The 17,631-nt window shown below is 43.7% G+C and overlaps 1 long non-coding RNA gene across 2 annotated transcripts in view; it reads left to right on the top strand.

The window, feature by feature from the left end:
* LOC148001856 (uncharacterized) overlaps positions 1 to 17,631 on the top strand; it is a 93,883-nt gene that overhangs the window by 49,870 nt on the left and 26,382 nt on the right. For both annotated transcript variants that reach the window (XR_015635750.1, XR_015635749.1), the window contains exons 2-3: positions 15,375 to 15,462; positions 16,495 to 16,629. This is a non-coding gene — a long non-coding RNA (uncharacterized LOC148001856). The remainder of the gene's footprint in view (positions 1 to 15,374; positions 15,463 to 16,494; positions 16,630 to 17,631) is intronic.

Below are 17,631 nucleotides of genomic sequence, written 5' to 3' on the forward strand. Positions count from 1 at the left end.
GGTAGCAAGAATCTTGAGTGCCATTAACTACAGAGACACAATATGCCTCTCATGTTGCAACTACAATAACCACTTTGAATTTTTAAAGAATATTAGGTGTAATTTTCTCATTTCCTTTCATTTTTGTCCTTTGCTTATCTATTCCCTTGCTCTGTATGTATGGAACATACAGCAAACAAATGTAGAGAAAGAGGAGCTGTAACACCCTCTGAAGCCTTTTCCTCCTTCCCTACACTCAACTAATATTGGTTCTTGGCTCTTGCTGGTCAGTTGAGCTGAAGACAAGAGGAACAGGTAGCCAGCCCAGGTAGCCAGCCAGGTCCACAGGAATCCTCCCCAACCACACACATCAAGCTGGATTTACGGGAGTCCTCCCTGGACACTACACTAGGTCATGAAAGGCAAGGAAACTGAAGGGTGCACAGAGCAGAGACATGGGGAGATAGGTTACGGACTCAGACTCCGTCCACCTTCTTCAGTACTTCATCGTTGAACCCTAGGGAATAGTCCACAGTGGAACGAGCAAGGTCAGAGCGAGAGTAAGATGCTCACCTTAGCAATGAAGCATGGTACAGAAAATCACATGGAAATGTAGTTTATTCCGTTGTGGGCATCCAGCCCCACTCATTCGGCTGTGGGCATCTGGCCCCACTCAGAGCCATAGTATGCACTTCCACTTCCTTTCACATTTCTTATTTCAGAATAACATGGAGATATAGAAAAGTTCACAAAGCAAATGCATAAAGTTGTGAGTTGTCTTAAACTCGAGCCTTATAAACTCCATCCAACCAAGGCTTTTCCTCCTCACAGCCCCCTTCTTTCCATGCTTATCACAGCAACCTCGAGCTGCCAACCAGAACCCAAGTCCTTTTGTGTTTAGAATAATGATCTTCTTCAAGGTTTCATCACTAAGATGCTATAACATTGACAAGCTCATTAAGAAATAGCTTTTGCTGCCGGGCTTGGTGGCGCATGCCTTTAATCCCAGCACTGAAGAAGAAAAGGCAGACAGATTTCTATGAGTTCAAGGCCAGCCTGGTCTAGAAAGGGAGTTCAAGGGAGAATGGTGTTTGCTTTTAAAAGTACACACAGCATGAAAATTACCATTTTAAAGAAAATGGTTCATTGGTATTAAATGCGTTCTCACTGCTGTTCACTCACCTCCCCCTTCCCTGCTCTCTCTCCATTTTATAGAAGGGGCATTCTCCACTCATTAAATGAGTCCTCAGTCTCTTTCCCCAAAAGTCATGGCAGCTGTCATGCTCCCTCCTGTGCAGTGACTTGGACCGGTGGTGATTTCAGAGTTGGGACCTCATAGCACATGGCTCGTTTCGCCCATGCTAGTTCACTCCCATAACGTCTTCAAAATTCATGTTACAGTAGGCATCAAAAGTCTCTTTTAAAAAGGTTTCTTGTGTGTGTGCAGGGCAGTGGCTTATGTGCATATGTGTATATGAGTGTACATATGTGTGTGCACAAGTGTGTGGACCGGGTCAGAAGTCAATCGTTCAAGAGGAGCTGTTCACCATGTGATGGGCCCCTACTGCCCTGGAGCTCATTAAAAAGGGCCAGGCTGGTTCCACCAGTGTCCACTCCCAATTTCTGGGATTCCAATGGTGCGTCATGGTGGCCAGCTTCCTTTACAGTGTTGGTTCTGGGGTCTGAGCCATTTAATCTTCATCTTGCAGGCCACTGTAGCTTTTGTGGTGTTCATTATCAGTTGGTGCCTCTCTAGCCAATTTGATTGGTTGAGGCTCATTGTCTAAAAGCCTTCAGTAACGCTCAGGGAAAGAGTATTCCCAAATATTTGCACATTGGGGATGGTCTCACGTCTGCCCCCAAGCTGCCTGATGCCCAGTCAGGTTCTTATTATCTCCTTTGTGTTGGCCACCAGCACCGTTATCTCTATTTACTCCCAGTTCCAACCCACTAAGCCTTCTTCCACCATCTCATGGCCAGCGCATTCTCATTAGCCAGTTCTCCACTGCTGACAGGCGTGTGCCTTGTCTGTACTAGAACGTGCCTTTCTGGGTCAGTGCTGTACACACATGGCACATTCTTTTAATACATCGTTTAGTTTTTATTTAGTTTTTTATTTGGGGAAGTTCTCTTTTAATGTTATTTATTTTTTTATTTAGTTTTTGGAGAGAGTTCTCGGATTCTGTTTTCTCATTTTGATTTTTCTTCTTTGAAGGCCTCTTCCACAGTGTAGATTCAGTGAGTGAGTGAGTGTGTGTGTGTGTGAGAGTGTGTGTGTGAGAGAGTGTGTGTGAGTGTGTGTGAGTGTGAGTGTGTGTGAGTGTGTGTGAGTGTGTGTGAGTGTGTGTGAGTGTGTGAGTGTGTGAGTGTGTGTGTGAGAGTGTTGTGAGTGTGTGTGTGAGTGTGTGTGAGTGTGTGTGAGAGTGTGTGTGTGAGTGTATGTGTGAGAGTGTGTGTGTGTGTGAGTGTGTGTGAGTGTGTGTGAGAGTGTGTGTGTGAGTGTATGTGTGAGAGTGTGTGTGTGAGTGTGAGAGTGTGTGTGAGTGTGTGTGTGTGTGTGTGTTGCAGGGTGAGAGATATGTGTGGAGGCCTGAGGGGCACATATGTGGATGTCTACAGAGTCTACATATGTGGAAGCAGGTGTCAGATGCTCTGGAGCTGAAGTTACACATCTGTAATGTGGGTGCTGGAAACTGAGCTCAGGTCCTCAAGAGTAGGAAGCACTGTAAACCTCTGAGCTGCTCTCCAGCCCGTCACAAGGTGTCATCGTTAACCTGTTTGCCTCTGTCATGTTGCCGTTCTTCCTCCTCTTCCTCCTCTTCCTCCTCTTCTTTTCCATTTTCAATATTCCCACCACTTTGATTGCATTCTGTACTTCTTTATGCTTTTAAACGTTCTCTTCTCTTCCATTTCTTCTCAAGCATGGTTCGCTCTGTTTAACTTGCTGTTACACATCATCTGGGTTTGCAGTCTCAAGGCTATTTTTTTCATCTATTTCGAAAGCTTCTTTTGAATTATTTCATCTACTTATGACTTGTGTTCCTTTCATGCTGACTGTTCCTAATTGCCCCTGTTGGTTTCCAAATAGCATGTTACAGTTTTGATTTAATTTGGAGGCATCTCCTTTGGTAACTTCCATTGTCCAGAAGCATGCCATTTGCCCTCCCCCCTCCCCCGATGTTAACTTTGGGTAATATTTGACTTTGAAATTTTTCTGCGGTTTATTTTCCCACCCATTTGTCTGTGTCCTCTTTTGTACCAGACTGGAGGCTGGGAGTTTTCATTACTTTTAATCTTTCTGGAGCGCCCTCTTCTGTTGTTTTTGGGAAATGTTGGAAGGACTGGCCTCTGTTCTCCATGCCTCTGGCAGCAAATCTTCCCTATCTCTGTCACCATCCCTTTAGGGTGACCAATTTAATCCTGTCCCCAGCATTTGTTATTGTTTGGTTTTTGTCACTGCTGTTTGCTTATTTTGTGACAAAGTCTTGCCGTGTGGCAGACTGGTAAACCCCCTGCCTCCTGAGAGTTGAGTTTATGAACAATACCACTATACCTCCCTTTGGTCCTAACGGTCCACTATGGTCTAGCATGCTATGGTGGGAGGCCATTCTTGTTCTGGAGAGTTCCCAAAGAAGAAGTGTGCTAAAGCATTGGTTGGCAGTCTATGGTACTACTGACAGCCTCCAGTAGGCCGACTTGACTCTGACTCTTCAACACTTCTTCGTACTTTAGATTCCAGTTGCCTGACATTTTAGGACTGTTGTGGTCTGCATAAGTGCCTCTCCCAAGCCCACCTATTAAAGGCATTCTTAATTTTTTTCTCACCCTGAAGGACTACTGGGAAGTGACAGAATTTCAGGAAGTAGAGTTTAGAAGAAGAGAGCTGGGCCTTTGGGAACTTGTCCTTGAGGAGGATGTGGGAACCACAGCTCCTCCAAACCCCCCCCCTCTCTTTAAAGTTGCTGTGATGTGAGCTGTACCATGTGCTCCCGATGGGATACTCTGAAAGATTGAAATTGATTCCCTCGCTGCATACCCCAAATGCCTCAGGGCTCGAAATGACACAGACTGCAAGCTCCAGGTATGAGTGTTGAAATAAAGTTTTCTTCTTTGTAAGTTGTCAGAAAGCTGACCTCACTGGCTTATGATCCTATACATCGTTTTAGACAGTTGGACCATATTTCCTGTGTGCCAGCACTAAGTTTTGTTCTCCAGACCATGCCAAATTTCTATAAGGTATTTACTTTTGATTAGACTAGACTATTATGTTTCAAGAACTCATGAGGACTATTCACGATGACGTTGGGGGTGGCAATTTATGCAATACCTTCCATTTGATTTTGGGATTTCTCAGTTTCCTCCAGGGAATACTCAAACCAATTCACCCTCTGCAAGGCAATAGTTCAAACCCCTTGATTTCCAATTTTACAAATGTAAAAAGGATATTCACTTGCTTACAGAGAGGATCAAAGTGGCTACAAGAAAAGAGAGCCGTAACAAAGGCAGTTTTTTTTTTTAAAGATAGAAAAGCTTCTAAACCTTTTAGAAGGAAATATGTCAAACACATTAACCACCTAGATTAATATTGTCAGTGGAATAAAATAATAACTTTGACTCAGACTTCGAACAGCCAGGGTAGCAAGGGAAATCATGATTATATAAGCCTAATTACTTGATAAAAGGAAACGTAACTTTATTCCAGGCGGTAATTTTCATGGGGTCGTAACAAGTAGAAAGGGCACAGGGGTGGGGGTGAGATCAGGGCATCCAGCTTTGGAGACTCACTCGGCTTCTCTATTACCCAGCAGTTTGACCCGGAACTATTTACCTGGCTTAGACCCTCCACAAATCTAAAGAAAATGACCACCTTTTCTGATGATGCCAAGGTGTAAAGATCAGAAAGAAATAATCCTACAAGTTGTTATTGCCTAATGAATTCAGACACGTTCCCATTGTGATCCTTCTGTCGTCTCCCACACCCTGCAGACATTCAGACACTCCTTTCCTGTGCTGCTCATCCCTAGGAAATCACAAGAGTTATCTCCAATGCTCAACAGACACACACACACACACACACACACACACACACACACACACACGAGAGAGAGAGAGAGAGAGAGAGAGAGAGAGAGAGAGAGAGAGAGAGAACTAAAATCATGTGTGTGGGAATGCACAGGCAAATGAACCCACTTCTGCCAACATGTCACCCTGGGCCTAACCTTGGGACATGTAGACACACTGCATTTTCCTCTGACCATTACTGGAACAGTGGTTACTTCCATGCCTGGTGTCTGGTGCCACAGTTGTGACAGTCAGCCCTGCCACATTGAAGCCCGTGTATTGTTAATTATCCAAAGTCTTGATGGAGCTAGGCAGAGCTGTGGTTTTCTAAAGTCCTTCATGCATCAGAGGCAGACAGTGGGATGAAGGTGGCTTTCTTTATGCTGCATCCTCAGGGAGCCACATGGGTTTGGCTTCTATGTCTCACAGGCACAAATAAAAACAGTTTGTATGGAATTTGCTCTCCCCCCCAAATCTGCACATATCCCAGATTCCCTGCATCTAGCTTTAGGATCTCTGAAGTTGAGTCAGAAGGTGAAGAAAGGTCATGGCTCACCATACAGTTCTCAGAATTGCCCCTACTGGAATGTTGTGCAACAGAAGCAGGATTCCTGGGATGGATCTCTGGGCTTAACCCTCTATTTCTACTGTATTAAGGGTTTTTAGAGTGACCTGTCGGGTCCCTATGTATCCTCAAGCCTCCTTGAGTTTCCATGTGAAGACTCAGACATAAGTCCCACTGTGGCTAAGCATTGAGTTAAAACGGGGTCCCAGGATGCACCAGCTCAGAAGTAGAGGACCGAAAAAGCAGGAACAAAGAAGGAAAGAGAAGCAGGAACAAAGGCTTGTCCAAGACAAAAAGGCGCATTTCTGCATATGTTGATTGACAGAAAAATCATTGTACAATTGTGACATTATGATCATATTGTATATATATGTGCATATATATATGTATGCATGCATATATGTGTGAGCATGTATGCATATGTATGTAAATAGTATGTGTATGTATGCATATGTACAGATATGTGTGTATTATATATTATATACATAGAGGTGTGTGTATATATGTATATATGTATTTGTGTATATATGTGTATATATGTATGTATATATGTATTATGTACATGTATATATGCATGTGTGTATGTATATGACTATGAATATATGTATGTGTATATGTATATATGTATTATGTACATGCATATATGCATGTGTATATATGTATTTATATATGTATGTATATATGTATTATGTACATGTATATATGGGTGTGCATATGTGTATGTGTATATATATGTATGTATATATACTGTTTTCTCTCACAGTCCTGGATTATAACTCTCTCCCAAGTAAGCCACTTGTCTAATCTACTGACTTGACATGGTTTCCAGAAAATTCTCTGCCTGTCTTGTACAGCAGAACCTCTTTCATTCCATCAGTGACCTAACCCTATACACTGGAGGAAAAATGCCTCAGAGAACCCAAGGATATTTCGAATAGGCAAGCTTGTTGGGCTTCCCCAACCTGTCAGCAGCTATGCTTGTGCAATGAAGTTTCCATAAAACTCAAAGGAAGCCCCTGAGAGCTTCCAGGAGGCTGAACATCCGCCACATACTCCAGCAGGTGTATGGAAGCCAAGGAGAGGCTTCTGTGAGCTGCCTGAGTGAGTCCCAACAGGAGGTTGAGAGAACCTTATTAGAGCCACACATATGTATATGTACACACACACACACACACACACACATACACACACACACACACACACGCATGAAGAGCCAGTGTTTGTGACTGCCATCCAAGTCTGTCAGGAGCAGGTGTCCCTAGGACAGGTAGGTCCAGCACGTCAGAGTTGAATCGAGTCAAAGTCCAGCCGCCCAGTGCGGTAGCCTTGCGTGCTTGGTGCTGCTACCAATACAGATCCTCACTCCCTTTGGGGCCACACAAGCCTCCTAGGTTGGCTACGATTTCATGATAACAAGGGAAAACCAGGAGGGGCTAAGTTTGTCCAAAGCACAGCTATGTGTGGGGAGATGCAGTTTGTATGGTTGGGCTTCAAGTGGGGTTTTCAATTCTGTTAACCGCCATAATATATATGCAAGCAAATCCAATTACTGATGCTAATGAGCCAGGGTATTTAAATGCAAATCACTTCTGCTTAAGTCTCTGTAGTTAAGGGAAGCATTGCGTGGAGGTTAACAGTATGGGGTTCTGAATCAGACATGAGCCTGAACTCCTTCTCAGCTACTTACTAACCTCAGGTCAGCTAATTACTTCTTTAGCATTCGAGTTTCTCTTGGAGCTAGCAAGAATTTGTTCATCTCAGGGTGACCATATTAAATCCAACAATGTAGGTAAAACTCTTCATATGTATTGCATAAAAAGTTGTAAGTGTCTGGAACCATTGTTTATCTGTTTATTTTGAGCAGACCCTCACTATGTAGCCCAGGCTAGCCTTGAACTTACAAGATTTGTCCTGTTACTGTCTCTCAAGTTCTGGAATGACAGGAGCAAGCCATCATGCTTAGAATATCTGTTTTAATTAGGCTTAGAATGCTTAGTTTAATTTCCCAGTTCTTACTATGTGACAGGAATGGAGTTATACTGGGGAGGCAGAGAGAAGCACCGTTGTTACCAGAATATAGAAAACTGCAAGCATGGAAATTTTTCCCAGCCTAATATTTTATGTATTCAGATTTCTTGTTATTGAAAGTCACTCTAATAAACTTGTACGTATTTGAAAGGCATTGTAATAATTAATGTGGACAGTCAACTTGCTGGGGTTGAGGATCTCCTAAGAGACCAGTCTCTTGTGTTCTGTAGGTTTCTAGATAGTTAACTGAGGTGGGAAAACTGCCTCTAAATGCAGGCAGCATCATTTCAGGGGCAGAGAACTCAGGCTGCAGAGAAAGGGAAAACAGCAGACCACCAGCATTCCTCTCTCTGCTTCCTGACAGGGGCCACAATGTCACCAGCTGCCTCACTGTCTTGGGACGAAGCCTTCTGTACCATGAAAGACTGTTCTCTCAAACTGCCAAAACCCTTTCTTTCTCAAATTGCTTTTATCTGGTGTTCTGTCACAACAGCAAGAAAAAAAACTAACACAGGGAATCTGGGGGAGAAAGCTCAAATATGATTTCAATATTTCCATGGCTAGGAATTTAGAGAAAAGGGGTCCCTTCCAGGAGAGTCTCTGTGGACACTCCCTAGGTTCCATTCCCTGAACGACATCACAAGAGTGATGGGTGTCAGCTACAGGAAGTGTAGACAGGAAGGCTCAGAAGAGCACCAAGATGGGACTTCACAAATCAGTGCCTTGGTCCATTCGTCCTGCTGGGGGGAAAAATCACTCGAGTCTAGGTATTTTATAATGAACTTCATGCAGTCTTGGCGACTGAAAGGCCAAGACTATTTCTCTCACTTATATCAGTTTGGCTTCATAGAATATTTTGTACTCTGAAATAGAAGTCAAGCCCCAAATTACTTATTTTATCCATCAAATTGTCCCCCTTTCATTTGGCTCATGCTTCAATTCAATGGGACAAGAAAAGCATCGAGAACCACATCGTCAACCCTGACACACAAGGGAGAGGGCAAGTACACTGCAGAGAGCATCTTGCACCAAGAAACACAACACAAGCCAGACTCTCCATGTGGACCATCCTGACTGCATTCCAATGAGATGCCTCTTCCTTTTCTATGGCTACTGCACGCACAGGAAAGCCATCCAAGAGGCTTCATGGTTTCTTGACATTGTAGTTGGTATATGACGGATTTATCATTAGCCCGGGCTCCAACACTGAAAGGAACATCAGGTGTGTTATTGCTGCTTAATCCCACTGGTGGGAGAGGGATGGGGAAAGCAAACGTGCTTGGAGCTGAGTACGTGTGCAGGTGTGTGCAAACCTGAATGGGCACCCACTGTCCCTGAGTGTCAAAAGTAAAGGGGGCTGGAAGGAGAAAAGGAACCCTCGAGCCCTAGTTGAGAAGCTGCAGAGGCGATCAGGGGTCTACGCTGCAGAAAGTAAATTAGAACTTTTAACCATGGGATGCTAACAAACAAGGCCTTCTCAGAGCCTGTCACTGGAAGACTAGGCTTTGCTTTGCAGAAGGAAGGAGGGAGAGGTTTTGGTGCAGTGTTGGGTCTGAGCCAAAGCTCATGGTTGGGGAAGGCTGCACTGCTAGTTAGTGGCCATATCAGCCTGCACTGGAGGCTGCCTGCCTACGGTTCATAGAAAGTTCCAAGAGGTGGGGGGAAGCTAGAGAGACAGTTGGGTGTGGGTAAGGTGTTTACAAGGCACGAGGGTCTGAATTGGATCCCCGGAACCCACGTGAGAAAACGAGGTGAAAGCAAAGTGCTGGCACATGCCTATGATCCTGGGACCAAGGGGGCAGAGACAGGCAGACTCCACCCGTCCCAGGCTACTTAGCAAGCCCCTGGCCAATGAAAGACCCTGTCTCAAAAACAGAAAAGGAATGACATCCAAGATTCCACATCATTCGGGTCCTCCAGGAGCATCTTTCCCTGGCCTGTTAAGCTCCTACTTAACCTTTGAACTCTGGATAGACTTTTCTACATCCATAATGGACACACACACACACACACACACACACACACACACTTACACATATACATGCAGACACATACTCACACACATACATACACACACACACAAACACCTACATATATACATGGAGACTCATACACACACATATATACATACACATTCACACACACAAACACTTACATATGTACATGCAGACACATACTCACACACATATACATACACATACAAACACCTACATATATACATGCAGACTCATACTCACACACATATATATACACACACATTCACACACATATACACACACACAAACACACATATACATGCAGACATACATACATACACACACACACACACACACACACACACACACACACACACACACACTCAGGCTCATAACCACGCACATACCCACACATCATCAAAGTAACCTGTCCCTCCTTATGGTCCTTGCATTGCATTATGGTGATCTACATAGATCATAACTATATTTGTTTGTTTGTGACTCACTCAACAAACATTTACTATAATGTTAATCTATACACCGAATTACAAGGCCATGGAGATACTGGGACAAAAGCAATGACAGACAGACAAACAGACAGAACAGAAGAAGCAAGGCAGCTTAGAAATGCTAGTCTGATATGCAGCAGGCTTTCAATGCAAACTAGGGTACTTATGCTCCACCAAGTATCTATTTTGAAACAGAAGATTCCATCTCTCGCCAGTCTCTGAGAATCAAAGTCACTTGACAATGTTCAGTGCAGTGCAATCTCCTTCCTCTGGCGGAGGGTAGTAATGCTCTTTGCTGTGGAAAAAGCAATGTGTGTGGCTTCAGAACGCTGCCTCAGAAACCCCAGGAGTTCAAAAGCGCATGACGTCAGCAGATTAGCTTTCTCAATCTGAGAACAGATGCTGTGTTCTAAGGCCTCTCTGGCTTCACGAACCTCAGAGAGGAGATGCTGGGTTCCTGCACTGCATTCCGTTGCGGGCCCTGTTTGGTTGCACTGTGCACATCGCAGCTTACTAGACTCCATGATCCTGTGAAAGGGGCCGACACGCCCATCAGTTTACCCACTTCCCCTGTCACGTCATTGGTGTTCAATGTATGCATTTTTACAGGTGAGTAAGCAAATGATTAGCAGGAAGGTGAGTGAATGGCAATACAGTAATCTTTTCTATAAAGAGGGAGAATTTGTAACCGATCTCCAAGGCTGGTTAGGTATCTCTAGAATTCTCCAAGCAGAAAAGACAAGGGAAGCTAAACTTGACAAAACTAGAGGTGTTTAAAAATGTTTTTGTCAGACTGGGGCAATGGCTAAGTGAGTAAAGTGTTTGCTATGCAAACATGAGGACCTGAGTCCTGGTCCCCAGCACCCATGTCAAAGGCAAGGGTCAAAGGTCAATGTCTTTAAACTTAGTGCTGGGGGGCAGACACAGGAGACTTTCCGATAGCTTTTGAACCAGCCAGCCTAGACCCAAAAACTTCAGCTCCAAAAGAGTGGAAAGAAATGGAGAAAGTGTCAATTTCGGCCCTCTACATAGGCATGCATGGGCAAACACAACCACACAACCACACACACATGTGCACACACATGTGCACACACATGTGCACACACACATATGTACACACACATATACACACTCCCCACATTTCGTCACTTTTTAAAACACTTTCACTAATGCATTAGTAACTTTATTCATTCAACAAACACCACATTGCTATTCTGTGCCATAAAGTAACCCCGAGATCTTAAGACAATGTCAGACAGTACAGCAGCAAAACAAAAGCAAAGCAAACAGAGAGATGCTAATGGGTTTTGAGTCATGGCAAAGATCCAACAAAATGTACTGTGTATGCTCTCCTCCTATATGAAGACCAATGCATATTTAATGTACTGTGTATACTCTCCTCTTATATGAAGACCAATGCATATTTAATGTACTGTGTGTGCTCTCCTCCTATATGAAGACCAATGCCTATTTAATGTACCGTATATGCTCTCCTCCTAGATGAAGACCAATGCCTATTTTTAATTCTTCAGATGGAAGAAATGTGTTACTGATTTGCTGCTAATCTGCATAATTTACTCATCCAAAACGAAATATCTTGGTCACCCATTTTACAGGTGCTGAGTGGTTCCTTCTGAAATATGGCGGCACCTTGAATTTCACTTCAAATAGTGAGAACTCAGGGTCCCAACACTAGAGATTGATGAAAATAACTGAGAATATTTAGAAAGGGAAGACATGGGAGTCAGCTTCATACAGGACAAGGGTGCTGCTCCCTGGACAGACAGAAGGGCTCAGATTGCAGGGAGTGGCTGTCAGTGTCTTGGTGCTCTGTGCTCCCGATGAAAAGGCTCTTCGGATGACACCTGGAGGCACCAAAATTCAATATTGCAGGTTGCTGTCACACCAAAGCCAGTTGGCCATAGGTGGCTTCCTGGAACTGCATCTTCAAGTAGCTCTTTATCCGCCTTAGGCCTCCAACCTTTGTCTACGGCAGCCATAGTGGAGCAGTGTCTGAATCCAGCCCCATCCAAACAACTCCCTTTGGTAGAATTTACCCAAAAGGTTTCTGGGAGATGTAGTTCAATGACTGTAAGTCCCGCAGCCCCTTCAACCGGGGTTGAAAGCAAAGTGACAACATTTTTAATGAGGTATAAAGAAAAATGTCCAATTTTTCTTTATGCAAACACTGTGTCTTGCAGGGTCTCTGGAAATAAATCAGGGAGAGTAAATAAATGGTCTCCTTTACTGGTGGTGGCTTGTTCTGTGTTCCGAATTGTGTTTTGAAAAGTCAAAGTGACCACATGAAAATAATTAGAGCAAAATGTTCTGGTGAAATGGTTCTGTGGAGTCGAAGTGAATTAGACCCCAATTTAGCCTGACTTGTGCAGGAGAAAGGGCGGGCTTGTTATATATACAGGTCTCAAAGCTGACTGAATTTATGCAGCTGCTTCTTCTATTTGGAGGCTGGTGGTGAACTCTGAAACCTTGATTACATTCAGTTCACATGCCTTGAGGTCTTGGTCTTCTGGTACAGTTTTACAAAACAAACAAAAAATTCACAGGAACAGAAAGAGATGTTAATAAATAAATCAAACATCCCTCAGCTAATTTGAACAAATTCACCTCTTAGTGAGGACATAAATGCATAGAAATTCTTCTTAAAACATATAAGGATTCTTCATTTCCTGGCCTCAGTTTATGAGCTGCTGTAGGATGTATATTTGGTCTCAGCCTCTGAGCACAGGGTTCCTAAAGTCCTTTGACTCTCCAAAGTGATAAGAATGTGTTTTTCATGCTAATACAATCGCTGTTGACTGCTGTACCCTAGTTAGCTCTAGGATGGGGACTGGTCCCCAGAGGCTAAAATAAGCCCTCCCCACCCCCATTTCTAAGGAAAACAGAGGCTGAAGGTTGATCACAGTAGTGGATGATTTGGTCAGTCACTCTTCCATAATGAAACAGTCATAAGAACCCAAAGGGTCTGGATGTGGATAAGCTTCTAGGTAACTGGATAGGTGGAGACTCCAGGGGTGGCTAGCTTACAGAAAGGATGGAAGTTCACCGCTCCCACAATGCCTTGTTCTGTGCATCTCCTGCATCTGGCTGCTGGTCCACATCCTTAATAGGAAATTAGAAAACAGAAGCAAAGGACCGTCCCTAGTTGTATCAGACAAGAGCAGAGAGAGGCACGCAGGGCCCCTTATGTATTCGGTTAGGAGCCCAGGCTAGCATCTGATTGTCCATCGTCTTCAGAAGCCTGGTAGCATGCTAGGGCAGGCCCTCAGTTGGTGAGCCGTTATGCAGTCTCCAAGTAGACGTGCAGTTGAATTCAAAGTTACCCGGCTTGTGTCAATGGCAGGTTTTGTTGGATAGTAAAGTATTTTGGGGTAAAAATTCCCACATGTGTTGTGAAAGGGTCAGTCACTAATGTTGAAACCGGTAGGAGTAACTGAATCTGCAGCCGTCCTCCGTCTTTCGCCTCAGCCACTCTCCGCACTTGGTGTTTGGCACGACAAATCCAACTTTCTTTGCTCCTTACGTGGTGATAAAATTTTCCTTCTCGATTTCTGTAGACCTACTATGATTTTAGTAATAAAGCCCGTCTCTGAGTACTGACCTCAAGCAGGAGCAGCCTACAACATCAGATAAAGTATTCAGGATGCTGGACCATGGAGGTGAGCCGTCTTCTCCCCAGAGGATGGGGCGTGCCTTCTAATCAACTGTAGCTTTGCATTTGTCAAGGTCTGAAAGGAAACCTGCAAACCAAGTCCTGGAGGGTCTCCGAATTGTCTGGGGCATATTTGGAAAATTAAAATCAATATTAAACACGAACGCATTGAAAGATTGCATTCTTCAGCAAGCCTCTAAAGGTTCCAGATTCTTTGAAGTGATCCATTTTTTTTCTCCAGGATTTATGAGCTGCCTGTCAACAAATTTAATTGGATATTTATTGAAATTAATGGCAACTGTGGCCAACTGAGCAGGTGTTACCTTAGGTTCGGCTCTTAGCTTTTATTTGTTTGTTTGTTGTTTACTTATTACTTTATGACTGTTTTCTCCTCCTCTTGTTATTCTGTGCTGCAAGCTGATGAATTCCCAAGCAAAAATGAATGGGGCAAGAACTGCCAAGGATTACCAAGAGCTTTTCCCACAGTCCTTTACAGAATGTGAAACCATTGCCAATAGGACACTGTCTCCTGTCCCTAGATCATCACTGGTCATACTTCCTAAAAGGCCCATTTCGTGAGAACTTCAGGAAGGGAATGTATACACACACACACACACACACACACACACACACACACACACAGAGAGAGAGAGAGAGAGAGAGAGAGAGAGAGAGAGAGAGAGAGAGAGAGAGACTGTGTTCTAACAGCTCTGCACCTGGTCTGCACACCCACAAAACCTTGCAACCATTCCCATGTCCTCAGTTTCCCTCCTTGTAAGTCTAAAGGCTTTAGCAACTGTAGAACAGAACTGGATGCTGGATCATAAGTCAAGAATTGGTTGTTACTATTTATCTCTAGGACAATCAAATATGCGGGGCATTTATTTATTTATTTATCTTGATTTTTAACAACTATACATTTAAAACCACAATGGGAATCCCAGAGTGGCTCCAAGTAACAAATAATATTGAAAGAAGCGGAAAGTGTTGCTAGAAGGGGAGATCTGGACATGACATGGTGGCACGTGCCTGTGTCCCCAAGCACTCTGAGAACCCTGAGCTGTAGGCCAACCTGGGCTACCTAATAGACCCTTTCTCCACAACCAAACCAAACCATAGCCCTAATACTTACTTTTTGATTTCTCCTTTCCAGTCTCCCAGGATTATAAATAATCTCTGACTTACTTACATTTTTCCAATAATTTACAAGTGCATGAAATCAGCTCCTTCTGCTCTGAGGTGCAGGCATTTGAGCTTTCGCTTAGTGCTTCAGGGTCTTCTGAGGCGGCTGACCTCAGAAGTAGGGAAGTATAGTCAAGCGCATCCTCTGCTGTTGGGGCAACCAAGCTTGTTTACAGAAGTGAAAACATGTGGCTCGTTATCTTACAAGAACAACAGCCCTCAGCATTCCTGGAAGTTGTCTGTCCTAGGGCAAGTGGAGCTTACAGGTTAGAGGCATTTCTGTTTAATAGATCTCTTAAGCATGGCAATTGAAACTCAAACCCTAATTTTAGCTATCACATTGAGCTCACATCCTCATGCCGTTCAGTAAGCACTTCACTGACTGAGCCATCTCCCCCACCCAGGAAGGCTCTTTGAAGTTGAAAAAGTAACACCATGTAGAAAACTGAACTGGAAGACAAGAGATACAAGCCCTGGTCCTATTGGTTGGAGGTAAGTCAGTACCCCATAGGTAGAATGTAACTTTCCCAGGCTTCAACTCACTAAGAGCTGTATGTTAAAACAGGGCTTTCCAGCATTCCTGAAAATACCCTGGGAGTGAAAAGAAGAGCATTCGTGAGATAGATACTCTGACTGTGACTCCTGCATCCCTTGCATGGTTCGATTTGTGGTTTCATGAAAGTTCTGGTGCCAGAAATGACTCTCTCCTACTCAAAGAAGAACAATGGTAGCATCAAGATTCAAAATGACTCCTAAGGCCAGAAGTGAATGGGGGAAGGGAAGGCCCTGTAGGTGGAGAAATAAATCCTCAGCTGCTCTTCAGGCATGGGTTCTGTGACCTATCAAGCTCTTTCGTGGGCAAGAAGAGATAGCCTTGACTACTGTAAATCATAGCAGAGAAACTTCTGAACTAGATCTACCAGTAGAGAGATTTATTGGAGAGCACACTGCCAAGGCTATCTCTTGGCAGGAGTTGGGGTGGAGAGGTAGGGGTGGATGGGTAGCTTGGCACAGAGAAGAGCAAAATGGTGGAAAAGCAAGCAGAGTCTAAATGACAGCCGTCCGGTGGGGTCTGAGCTGATCTAGGGAACTATGTGTATCCTAGACTGAGGTAGTTGACCTCTGGGAGAGGACGAAGGAATCTGCTTTAGGAGTCCTGCTTCTCTGGAAAACAGAAACCCAGTTCATTTACCTGATGACAATCGTTCTACTTAGGACCATGCCGCCAGCCCTGGCATTTCTGGATGTGAGACCTTTGGCCCTAGCAATCACCTAGAATCACCCTTCCAAGGGCCCAGTCCTTCAAAATCATACTTATCTTGGATAGAGATCACTAAAAGCTTTACCAAACCTAAAATGAAGATCTGGAAGGCCGCCCTCCCTTGGTAGCTATTCAATTAGAATACATTGCAGTCAGAAATGCATTTCTTTCCTCAGCTGCCACTTCAAGTGCTTGATCGCTGCCTGTGGCTAGTGGATACCTGATTGATGAGCGCTAATCTAGGACATTTTTCATGGTTGCAGATAGCGTTATTGGACTGCATCAGGAATGGAGATCAGACAAAGAAGCAAGAGGGAGGATCTCCTGGCAGACTCCAGTCTCAGTTCTGCTCCCCAGACGAAATGAAATATTATCTTTAAGAAAGGCAACACAAGATGGTATGTTCTCCATGTCTGCTTGGTGTTGTTTATCACCCAGAAAAACGAAGACTTTGCAGGTGTTCTGGGAAAGCAGCTGAAAAGCAATTGAAGATGTATTTAATAGATAGAGGTGATAGATGATAGATAGATAGATAGATAGATAGATAGATAGATAGATAGATAGATAGACAGACAGACAGAGATAATAGATAGATGATAGACAATAGTTAGATGATAAGTAGATAGGTGATAGATAATAGACAGACAGACATCTAGGTATCAGGAAAAAAATGACCCTAAAATTGCCCCTAGCTACAATTTGGGAACCTTGGAGACCAGGCTCAGATGTCTTAGGTACAAATCAGCCCTGATAACAATGGGATGGCCCCCTTAGCCTAGCTGGCTGTCATAAGTGTGCGACGTCTGTGTGGGAGATGACCTCATCTGAGTTATCTACAAATTGAAGTTTCAGGGTCTTTTGATCTACAACCATTTTATTTTTTGCTTTTCAATGTAATTTTGTCTTGTGGTTCTTGAAGCATGTAATTAAACATTTGAAGATGTTCAGTGTTTCTCGTGTATCAGCCAGACTCCCAACCTTTTTCTAATCAGGACTTTAAATCATTCTCCCAACATTGCCACTGGAACAGATAAATAACTGAACTGGCAGGGGTTACTCTGCATTAAGGTCTGAAGCCAGCCGTCTCAGTTCTAGAATCTACATGCCAAAGGTCACACAGTTTTGCTTCTTTGCCTCAGACTATGCTGACTGCACAAATTCTTCCTGAGGTAAAGAAAGAGGAATAACGTGTACCACACTTACCAATAGATAGATTTTAATTTAACAATTTCTTTTATGTTAACCATTTATTATGAATGTAGGAAATGACTTTTTTACTAACAGGGCACAGATATTTCATTTTGCACCCCTCACTTTCAACACAGTCTCAGTTCTTAGAGTTTAAGAAGAGTGTTGTTTCTGTAGGCTGTCTGTGAGTGAGTGTTTAGGATTTTTCTGAA

The sequence above is a fragment of the Rattus norvegicus genome, chromosome 13 (genome assembly GCF_021556685.1).
Source record: "Rattus norvegicus strain SHRSP/BbbUtx chromosome 13, alternate assembly SHRSP_T2T, whole genome shotgun sequence".
Lineage (NCBI taxonomy): Eukaryota > Metazoa > Chordata > Mammalia > Rodentia > Muridae > Rattus > Rattus norvegicus.